This window comes from Microtus oregoni, unplaced genomic scaffold, assembly GCF_018167655.1.
Source record: "Microtus oregoni isolate MIOR12 unplaced genomic scaffold, Mior012 000020F_ref0000438, whole genome shotgun sequence".
In the NCBI taxonomy this organism is placed as follows: Eukaryota; Metazoa; Chordata; class Mammalia; order Rodentia; family Cricetidae; genus Microtus; species Microtus oregoni.
This window is the reverse complement of record NW_024543079.1, coordinates 18,024,799-18,036,942: the sequence shown is the minus strand read 5'-3', so window position 1 is coordinate 18,036,942 and position 12,144 is coordinate 18,024,799.

The window sequence follows — 12,144 nt, the reverse complement described above, 5'->3', positions numbered from 1 at the left end:
CAGCAGGGATAAAAAGAACATACCTAAACATAATTAAGACAATATACAGCAAGCCAACAGCCAACATCAAACTAAATGAAGAGAAACTCCCAGTGATTTCACTGAAATCAGGAACAAGACAAGGTTGTCCCCTATCTCCATATCTATTCAATATAGTTCTTGAGGTCCTACCTAGAGCAATAAGACACCAAAGGGAGATCAAGGGGATACAAATTGGAAAAGATGTCAAACTCTCACTGCTTTGCAAGTTGTGAGTAAACTGTCCGTTTCCTGGGTTCAAATCGAATGGGGGTGGGGTAGCAGCATCTAACATTCCAGACTCTATGAAGTCCTGAGGGGTTATTATAAGTGCTGAACACAGCACCTGGCCCCCAGCTGTGGCTCAGAGACAACAATCTAGGTCAGAAGTCAGGAACACCTGGGAACAGAGCCCAGACGAGGAACCATTATCACAGAACAAGACATATGAGCTGGAGGCCAGCCCTGGAAGAACTAGGGCAGCAGTGAGGAAGCAATGGCCATCAATTGGGTCAGGCACAAGGGCTTCAACAAATTGAGATAGAGTTCTGCTTCTCCATTTCCTCCCATGAACCCTGTCAGGATCAGAACCCTCCAGGACAGACTCCTGAACTGGTTAGGCCCAGTGAGTTGCCTCCTAGCATGACCTCACCCTCACCAAGCCTCATCCTTCCACCCAACATGTCACTGTTGGTTCTCAGCCAGGCACTGCTATGGTACCATAGTGCACTCGAGATGCAGGAGGTGTGTGGGTGAGTGTGTGATGGCCCCACAAGTATTCACTTATGGCTAGACAGTCATGTTGGTGAATCACTGAACCAGGTCTGAGAGGAGGCTGTATGGTCTAAGGTCCCAGGGAACCTGAAGTCAACTGCCCACAAAGCTTTGAACTGACTGTTAAGTCTGGAGCCATAGCCCCAACCCCTGGCATCCATCCCAGCCCCCTGCCTGGCCTGGGAGTTGCATTGGTCTGGACTCCAAATCCCAGCATGCCAGGTCCTGACCCTTCCCCTGGGTGGGGGGGTGGCGAGTCCTGACCATTCCCACAGGGTAATTTAAGTGGGCTCCCAGAGGAGAGACACGTGGTTCCTGGTTTGCATGTGCTCCCTGTTTTCCTGTCTCCCCAAACTGCACTCAGCCACCGAGAGCATCATATTTGATAAAACAATGGGCATTTTAATTTGGTTTGATCTGACCTAATTGGATTTCTTTGCACCAGCTGAGCCTCTTAGGATTTTTTCCTAACACTGGCCCCAAATTGTGGGATTCAGTGTTTGCACAGGGATGAGTGGATGATAGCCCTAAATTTAAAAAAGCAACAAGTTCACCAGTCCCACTGCTTGAGCCTCCAACTAGGCAAGCTTCCATGTGGTTAGGGGACTTGGAGCACCCAGGAATGTCCTTTAGGCTGCCAGGAATACAGTTCCTGGGAGAGATACAGGGAGGTTGTGGATTCTGGCCCTCACTGAGTCCTTGGCTGTGACCATACACTCTACAGACAGTTGGAGATGGTCAGGGAGACGTGAGAAGGCTGCAAAGCTGGGTAAGCCAGTTCCAAGTGAGGCTCCTATTGACCTTGAACCCCTTTCCTGACTGCAATTACTCACCACAGGTACCCACATTACAAAGCAGGTTCAAAAGTCCTGTGAACAGGTTTGAATTCTAACACGACACACTGTATGACCTTGAGTAAGTGACCTTTCCTCTCTGAACCTTAACTTCTCACCTGTCAAATAGAGTTGATATTGTGTGGCTTTTCCTAGGGAGACAAGAACAAATGGTGTAGAAGGTTCTTCTGTTCATGTCTTGCTTTCATTTGCTAATGAATAAAGAAACTGCTTTGGGCCTGATAGGTCAGAACTTAGATAGGTGGAGAAGACAGAACTGAATGCTGGGAAGAAGGGCAGTGTGGCAGACACCATGATTCTCCTGCCTGAGATGGATGCTGGTTAGACTCTTTCCCATTAAGCCATGACCTCGTGGTGATACACAGATTAAAAGAAATGGGCTAAATCAAGATGTAAGAGTTAGCTAATAAGAAGTTAGAGCTAATGGGCCAGGCAGCGTTTAAATGAATACAGTTTCTGTATGATTATATTGGGGGTTAAGATAGTTGGGTGGCCGGGACAAACAAGCAACCTGCTCCTCTTACTACAAACAAATGTCTAGTAGCCCCAGATAAGAAACTGTCTTTACCCGAGTCTAGGTTAGTGAATGAATGAGCTTATTGGACTTACAGGAGCATGGGGAACTTAAAGGGAGCTGCATCGCTGATAGCCCACCCCGCATGGGTAATGACTCATGAAAACTGCATTCCTGCTTCTCTCGCATGACTTCCAGGAAGCAGGGCTGGTGAGAAAGTCTTCAGGGAAGGAGCTGGGCAACCTTAGGCCTCAATCCCTCACATCCTCTGCCCACTTGTAAAATGGGCTCTGAGTGGAATTAAAGGGATCAACATGCTTAACCTCCAGCACCCTGCCTTAACACCTAGTAACAGTTTTCTGTGTCTGTCAGCTCCTGTATGCCAAGATCAGCCAGGCTTGGCAGCTTTGGCGATTACATTCCAGCTCTAGGGAGGCCTTGAGTACCCCATAGGTTGCGGGGGGGGGTAGGGGGGGGTGTTCAGGGACATACTAATGTCTGAGTCAGCTCAGGGAGCCCATAGCAGCACCCTGTACCCCTGGGCCAGAGCTTCATTCTCTACCAGATGATTCTGGATCAGGGACCTGAGGGTATAGTCTTTCTAGCTGAGGCACACATGGCTCTTACTAGTTGGTTGATCAGCAACCTCTTGATCCAAACATAAATGCAAGCTAACAGACCTCCAAGTCACCAGTATTCACCAGTGACCAAAAGAGAATGGCCATGTGGGTTCCTTCAGTTTCCCCACCAGAGGGCGGGATGTAGAAGTGGAGTTTGGGAGAAGGTCCAAGAGTGTTATCACAATAACCAACTACATAGGACCCCAAGAGTACAGATAGAAGTGACCAGTAGGCCGGGTGGTGATGGCGCATGCTTGTAATCCCAGCACTTGGGAGACAGAGAGACAGGTGGATCTCTGTAAGTTTGAAGTCAGCCTGCTCTACAAGAGCTAGTTCCAGGACAGTTCCAAAGCTACAGAGAAACCCTGTCCGGAAAAACGAAAAAAAGAAGTGACAAGCAGACAACCCATGCTTCTCAGCCGCATCTGGATTTGAGTACCCTCAAATCTGTCCCCACCTTGCTGGCTGCTGTCTTTAGACAAGCAGCTCTCCTCTCTGAACCTTTATGCCCTCATTTCCAATGCAGAGCTTTTCTGTGAGAATTTAACCAAACAGAAAGTAGCTTGTACCAGAGCATTCCCCAAGGGAACAGGAGGTGAGTGGGCTCTGATGCTCAAACAAAGAGCTTGCCCAAGGCAGCTGGGAGATTGGACACAAAAGAAAGACAGTTTTTCTAATGCAGTTCTCTTCTGGGCTCATTGGGCAAACTGCTTGCCGCATGGGGACCAGATCCTCAGCACTCATGTCAAAGGTTGACACAGTGCATGCATCTGCCCCTCAGTACTCTGGGCTGGGGGTGAGCAGAGTCTACAGGCCAAGCCTGGGCACTCACTGGCCTGCCAGTCTAGTCGAAACATTGAACTCCAGGTTTAGTGAGAGACCCTGTCTCAAAGAAACAAACAAAAAGTGGGGAGTGATAGAGGAAGACATTGGGATTGACTTTTGACCTCCAGCTCTACTCACGTGAATGAGCTTGCACACTTGCATACACACACAAACTCACAGAGAGAAAGACAGACAGACAGACAGACAGACAGACAGACACATGCATCAGGGTCTCTTGTAAGACTTAGGATACTAAAACAAGTAAGAGAAATGGACTCCAGGGTGTCCATCAGTCAACAAGGGTTGATGACTTCCTGTCCCATACCAGAGCCAAGAGTGCACAATGAGCCATTTCTGTATGATCTGCAGGGAGACAATAGTGGGAACAGCAAGGTAGTGAGAGCAAGAGAAAGAGCCTCATATGCAGGCATGACCTCCCCAAGGAGAAGACCCTGAGTCAGGACCTGGGAGGGGAGCCAGGTAGTTGAAGAATGGAGGAAGAATGTTCTGGGAAGAGCAGGTGCAAAGACCAAGAGGGTGGAGAGAGTCAGACACCTGGGAGCTGAGTGGGACATGCATGAAGAGGAGTCCTGCTGTGGTCTGTAATAAAAAAAATCCCAGCCAAACTGAAATGTCTGTCGTCCAAGGTGCTTACGCAACATAGGATACATATCTGCAGTAGAATACAGTGCGTCCATTCATAAAGGACAAAGGTTTGATGTGTGAATATGGAAGCTGTCCTACAGTAGTGAGGAGATACTAGGAGTCCAGCTGACCTGTGTTGTGGTCTATTCAAGTGTCTTAGGGATAGTACCTCAGAATCCTCAGGAAACAAAAGCTGGGCTGTTTGCCTGCCCTGCAGTATGCCAGTCACAAACGACAAATTTGGCCAAAGAAAAGATTTATTCATGAGGTGTGAGAATATGTGAGACCCGAGCTCCCACCTGCTTCCCAAGAGGGTGTGGGGGAGGGTCTTGGAGTTTGTTCAGCTTTTCCTTGGTTTCCTTCACACTAAAACCCCCTAAAGAAATTAGACATGGGTTGTGGATGCAAAGTTGAGGACCTGTGCTCTCAAATGCTTGATATTCTTCCCTCTCGTGGGGCAGGGGGTACGGGGGATGTTGTTGTTTTTTCAATGTATTTAACTTACTTTAAGTGCATTGGTGTAAAGGTGTCAGATTCTCTGGACTGGAGTTACATGTAGTAATAAGAGCGGTGGGGCTGCGTCCCCGGCACCCGGCCACCTGCTAGCTTATGCCCGAAATAATTACACGGAAACTGTATTCTTTTAAACACTGCTTGACCCATTATATCTAGTTTCTTATTGGCTAGCTCTTACATATCAATCTAACCTATTTCTAATAATCTGTTTAGCCCACGAGCTGGCTTACCAGGAATGATCTTAACCTGCATCTGCCTGGAGTGGAAGAATCATGGCAACTCTCTGACTCAGCTTCTTTCTCCCAGCCTTCAGTTCTGTTTACTCCTCCCACCTATGTTTTAACCTATGAGGGCCAAGCAGTTTCTTTATTGCTTAACCAATGAAATCAACAGATTGATATATGACCCACCTCCATCAGTTACAGACACTTGTGAGCTGCCACGTGGGTGCTGGGAATTGAACCCAGGTCCTCTGGAAAAGCAACCAGTGCTTTTAACCACTGAGACGTCATCTCTCTAGCCCCAACAGCTTTTTGTTGTTGTTTGTTTTTGTTTTTTGTTTGTTTGTTTTTATTCTTTTACTCTTTGGGTCTTTGGGGGCCAGCCACCCAGCTCCCAAATAAATACACATAGAGACTTATTCTTACTTATAAATCCCTGCTTTGGTTTGTTTCCAGTCAGCTTTTCTTAAATTATCCCGTCTGCCTTTTGCCTCTGGGCCTTTTACCTTTCTCTATTTCTGTGTATCTTTTCTTTACTCCTTACTGTGTGTGGCTTTGTAGCTGGGCCGTTGGCCCCTGGAATCCTCTTGATCCTTCATCTTCCTCCTCCCATATTTCTCCTATTTATTCTGCCTGCCAGCCCCACCTACTTCTCTCTCCTGCCTTGCTATTGGCCATTCAAGCTCTTTATTAGACCAATCAAGTGTTTTATACAGGCAAAGTAACACAACTTTACAGACTTAAATGTCACAGGAGAATGCAACACATCTTTGCATCATTAAAACAGATGTTCCACAGCATAAACAAATGTAACACATCTTAAATTAATATTCCACAACAGGAATGAGGGGGCAGAAAAAATTTGTGTGGTCACTTCTGCTTATACAAAGCAAAATGTTTATGAAGCTATATCTGCTTCTAGCTATGCAAGTAGCATTCTGAAAAGAAACATTAAAGAATAATTGTGGTTTCGGGAGGGAACACCTGGATAGCTGAGAGTCAGATATGAGGGGACTTATTTTACACTGCCAATTTTCTTGGTTTTTGAACTTTTTGTTGTTGGTGGTGGTAGTGGTTTTTTTTTTTCTTTTTTTCTTTCTTTCTTTCTTTCTTTTTTTTTGCTTTCGGATCTGTCCTGAAACTCACTCTGTAAATCAGACTGGTCTCAAACTCAGAGATCCATCTGTCTTTGCCTCCCGAGTACTGGGATTAAAGATGTGTGCCACCACCACCCAGTGAACAATTTTTTTTAGAAGGGGGTTCTTGCTATGTTTCTGAGGTTGGTCTTAAACTACTGAAGTCAAGTGATTCTTTTGCCTCAACTTTCTGAGTAGCAGGGACCACAGGCACACTTCATGTGATGAACTTGTAATGCATGTAAAACTCAGGCTGCAGGAAGAGCCTAGACAGGCAAGCACTGTAAAGGACTGCCAGATTTTCCAGGAGGAACGAGCATGCTCAAGTTTAGGCTTTTGAGGTTTTTGTTTTGTTTTGTTTTGTTTTTGTTTTATCGGTTTTTTGGCAAGGCCATTGTGCACTTCAGTGGACAGTCACATTTTGTGTGTTTCTGTTTCACTTTGCGACACTGGCAATCATGTAGAATTAGCAACATTTCTTTGTTATATAAGCTCTGAATCAATGCAGCATGGTGGCTTTAATCTTATCATTTCTTCGTCATTGGTGACCTGGAGTAATTGATTAGCTGGTCAGATAGTAAACACACAAGAATTTTTAATTCCTTATTCCCTAATTTCCTAGTTTCCCAGTGAGTTAGGAAGGCCTATGCGGCTCATTTTCACTGTTGCTTTGAGGAGTGCCTTCAGTTCCCTGGCTTACATACACGGGATGAGAAGTGCTGCAATCCACCGTCGTTACTGTCCTTTCAGGAAGTGCCATTTGTGTACTTTGGAAAGACCTTGAACTGGGAATCTTTCCAGTAGGTCAGAGTCCTCATTTCTACTCAGGGCTCTGAGAAGTATAGTCTGTTTTTAGAATGTTCCTGTCTCTGGGTGACAGTTACTTTGCTTGGTCCATAAGGATGCTTGAAAATTTTATGTTAGCATGTAAGCAATGGGCCCCACTGTGCTGTTGCCATATGTATCTTTGGCACAACAAAGGGAATTTTAGTTAAGGGACAACTTACAGCATAAGAAAAATATTTGTAAATTAATCCTCTGCAAGTGGATTAATATTCGGGATATATAAGGATCTCAAACAGCCCAGCAGAAAAAGCATAAAAACAAATCATACAATTTAAAAATGGCAAACTATCTAAGTAGACATTTCTCAAAAGAAGATATACAAGTGGCCAACAAGTATATGGCAGAACTGCTCAGTGTCAGAGTCAAGAGAGAAACAGATCAAACGATAGCAACCATCTCAGTTAAAATGAATATTCTCTGCTTTAGATCTAGTCCCATCAAGGCAAATGTGCTAGAAGCCTAGTGCCAGGCTACAGCCTGCTGGGAGCTTATGAGGACGAGAAGGTGGGCCAGAGGACAAAAAAGGCCACTGGAAACTTGTCCTGGAATTGGTACTGGGACCCCAGCCTCTTCCTTTCTCTGCTTTCTGGCCACCCTAAACTACACAGACCCTGTCCTCGTGAGCTCCCCACCATGCTGTCCTGTTTTGTCACAGGCCCAAAGCAACTTCTGAAACAATGAACCAAAATAGATATCTCTTCCTAGTACACTGAGTATTATGAGTGGTGGCATGGAAAGTTGATTAGCACAGCCATTATTTAAAAAGATGAGAAATAATGTTGGTGAAGTTGGGAGAGAGAAGGACTCACAAGTTCTGTTGGAGGGAAGGCAAAACAGGCACTGTGGAAAAGAGCATGGATTCACTTAAGAAAACCGAAACTAGAATGCCCTGTGTGCCAGACATCCCACCACCAGGCCTACCATCAACAAGTCAAAGACAGGTGTGCGTCCCAGGGGTAATGTGACACCGATCACAACCACAGAAGTATGGATTCCATCTGAATGCCCACTGGTGGATGGCTAGATGAGTAGAGAAAACATGGTGTGCATGTGTGTTTAAATCTATGCAATCCTGTCATCTGTGGCAGCACACACAAGCCTGGAGGGCACGATGGTAAGTCAAATAACCCAAGCACAGAAATACAAATACCATGTGTTTTCATGTCAATATGAGAACCAAAAACATTGATTCTGAGAAGCAGAAAGTCTAAGAGGAGAGGAAGGATTTGGGGAGGGGAGGGGACATGAAGATGGGGGTGGGCACAGGGGAACAACTGGGTCGGAGGAACAACTTCCGATGTTCTGTTTCACAGCTCGGTGTGAATGACCGTGCGTTTCCAAGTGACTGGTAGAAGGTGAGAGAGGACAAAGCTTTGAGCAGGATATGCCGTGGCCTTGATCGTATCCGTGTACGTGTGCCCACCTACTGAAACATCACACTGAACCCCGTACTATGTAGAATTATGATGACGGGATTAAAATTTTAACTAATTTTGAGACAAGGTCTCAGGTATCCTCTACCCTCAAATCTTGACACAGATAGAAAGACAAAATTTTTAAAAATTCAACTGTTCAACAGGAATAGGAACCATCTTTGGAGACAGATCCATCAAAATTAAATGTAGCAGAGACTAACATATAAGCCAAGGCAGTGCTGTTTAATTTTCAGAAAGAACCTGCACCTGTTAGAAGTCTATTTAAAAGACAGGTGGTACTGGCCCGCGGCTTTGGGAGAGGCAGGGCAGGTGGATCTCTGTGAGTTCAAGGTCAGCCTGATTTCGGAGGGAGTTCCAGGCCAGCCAAGGCTATAAAGCAAAACCCTTCAGCTGCTTGAGGTTTGAGTAAGGGACATTGGAATAGCCAGATAAGGGATTTATTTTCTTATACACATTTGGAAGGAGGCCATCCAGTTTAGGGCAGTGACAGTAACACTGTTATGGAGCGAGGCCTTCTACAGTCCCAAGTCTGGCTGCTGCATTCCACAGGGACTATGTCCTTGGTAAGAAAAAGGCACCAGGTGAAATGCTGAGCAGACTACCAAATTCCCACCCTCTCTTCCTATTGTGTTCTTTCCTTTCTCCCCTCTTCCACCATCTCTCTTGAGACAAGGCCGCACTCTGCAGCCATACCGGCCTGAATTTGAGGCAACCTTCCTGCCTCTGATTTCCAAGTCCGAGCACACGAGTGAGCCCCTGCACCTGGGTTTCTCTTTTCCCTTACACAGGGATACAATGGCTTTCTTCAGAGCCCCAGTCAGCTGGAGCTGTTCACATGGCAACCTCTAGCAGCAAAGGAGCCCACACACAGGAGGAGGGGGAGAAGCCCTGGATGGGGACTTTGCAAGCTGTGCCAGTGCTTTGAGCAAAGTCTGATTCTGGGGGCTGAAGCTAGGGTTCAGCAGGTAAAAGAGTACTGCTTTTGATTTCTAACATGCACACTGAGTGGACCACAGTTGCTTCTAGCTTCAGCTCCAGGGTGTCCGGCCTCTGGCCTCCAGAGGCCCCTGCACTTCTCCTGTACACACACCCACACATACAAACACACATCTACACAATTTAAAAACTAGTCGTGAGGAAGAAGCAGGATGCTCCGGAGAAGAGGGCAGTGTCTTGTAGCCCTGACTAGCCAATCAAACAGCCCTGCTCACTGCCTCAAATTCCCTCCCACAAGTCCCACAAGACTCTGGATGGAATGCCAACTGTGAGGTTTCTTTGTAAATATTGAGTCAGAACCAAGCAGTCAACAGTAGTGGCCAACTGTCACTGTATGCTACTGCCTCTGACTCGGGAAACAAGGCTTCAAGTTGAAGATTGTCCACACAATCTTGAAGTTCCCTAAAAAAGTCTAGTTGAGGGGGGCTCTTAAACACACCTTCTACAACAGAGGCCACCACGTGACCACTCAGCTCTGGTCTCCTGTCCTTGCTGGGCACACCTCCCAGCTTCCCTTGCAGTTGAGTATGGCTAGTTGGCCAATGGAAGAGCTGATGTCATGCCAGGCCTGGCCAGGAAAGCCTCCCAAGTTCCCTTTTCCTCTGTCCTTGAACCCAAAGTCACAAGACTACGCATTCAGAAGCAGTCTGGCTCCCTGAGTAGCACCCACCTGCAGGGATGGCGCACTGGCCCCAGTGCTCTAAGACAGAGAAATAAACCTGTTGTGTTCAAGTATTCACACAATGGGTATACTTATTAAGTATACTCAGCCCATTGAACTGTCTTCCAGCCATTTAGTTATGAAGCCTTAAAATATTAATGATGTCCTTTCTTCCACCTCCCTGCCAAACTTTCTAGGTGTGACATCCTTAATTCCCAGTCATTGGGAGGGAATAGTTCTGGAAAACAGAGGAAGCCCTAACAATGAAAGTCTGAGCTTTCAGCTCTATTCTCCACTAAGAAGCTGGAATGAAGATGACTCCAGACCTTTGGAGGTGACTGACAGTGGAGAGAGCCCAGCCCAAGAACTTACAAAGGGAACTACAAAGACACCGTCAGACGCTGAAACTCACCCCATGACCATTGTATGCTAGGGATCAGGAACTCACAAGAAAGCCGACATCTTGTTCCTACCACTTACATGGCTAGCTAGCACCAGGGTGTGAAACTCAGAGAAATCACAGTCTCAGGTCTACTGTACAAAGCCTCGTCCAGGGCAAGGAGATGATCTGTGACGGATTCAACCCCTTCACAGACGCTGGACTCTCAAGGATAAGACAGCCCACTTTCATGAAGGCTCTTTGGGTTTATGTTTCTTTCACACACCACAAACTCCCCTGTGCTAAGAAGTTGGCTAAAGGACAAACGGCTTCTGTTGGAATCATGAGGAAGCAAATGTGTCTCCTCCGCCGTGGTATTTTCCGAGAAACTGTCGAGAATAACATGGCCATGGGCTGGCAATGGAGCTGTTAGTAGATTGCTTGCCTTGTATGCATGAGGCTCTGTATTTGGTCACCAGCACCAATATAAAGCCAGACAAGCCTGTAATCCCAGCATTTGGGAGATGGAGGCAGGATTATAATTTCAAGGTCGTTCTTGCTACGTAGTGGATAGCCTGGGCTACAAGATTCCCACCAAAGAGCAAAACAAAGGCCTCTCTGGAATTGGTTCCTTTCACACTAAATTTGGAATTTGGGCTCTGGATTAGGGATTTGCATATGCAAAACATCTAAAACCACAAACACAGCATTTATCGTTATGTCCACACATTAGCCAAGCTCTCTACCACTCAGATTCTCCCCCAGCCCTCACTGTACTTCTTGTTGTCTACTCAGCTGCCTCTTGTCTTGTTGGAGCTTGAAGACCTCCCTGACTTTGAGGGCAGTTGAGTTTCTCATCTTGTTTCTTGGTCACAGTGGTCACAGTGCTTTGTGACTCCCTTGGAGCCATGAGTCCCTGTTTGTGGCCACAATGAAGACAATTTCCAATCTGTCCTCTGAGTGCATGGGTATTAAGGTTTGTTCTTCAGCCCTAAACGTCATTTGAGAAATATAATTTAGAGCTACACAGAACCAAAATTTTCTGATATTTAAAGAGCCAAGGGGAACACCAGAAAAAAACATTTCCTGTTAGCATGACCCAGGACATTCCAGCACATATGACTTCCATAGCTGTGGACACACCATGTCAGAATCAAGAGCACGAAGGAGTGTGGTAGTTGGTTTTTGTCAATTTGACACAAGTAGTTACTTGGTAAGAAGGAATGCTTCCATCATATTGGCCTGTAGGAAATGAATGACTGGTGTAGGGGAGTGCTGGAAAATGTGGAAATATACAGCATAGGGCAGCTGATAATTCAGATGTCAGCCCAGCAGAGGAGTGACTGTCTGATGGAGGTCAGTCCTGTCCAAGCAAGGCCTGCAGGACCATCAGCTCTGGAAACTGCTGTTCACTTTTGCTAAAGCAGCTTGGTGTCTCCCCAATACCTGCACTGTAGTGTGTAATCTCATGTGATGTGTATATGTAATCTCATGATTACATCTCAATTTTATGGGCACATATATCTGTGGGTAGTCAGGAAGATGACTTTTCATTTAGCTACATAATTTTGATATATAGAATACATGCTTTATAACTAGATCTATTTGTCCAACAAGGGCTATAGACACTTAAAGGCCTGTTTTTTCCCTTTTTGCTCAAATTAACTGCACACAATTAGCTCACTTTCACATCAAAGCACGTT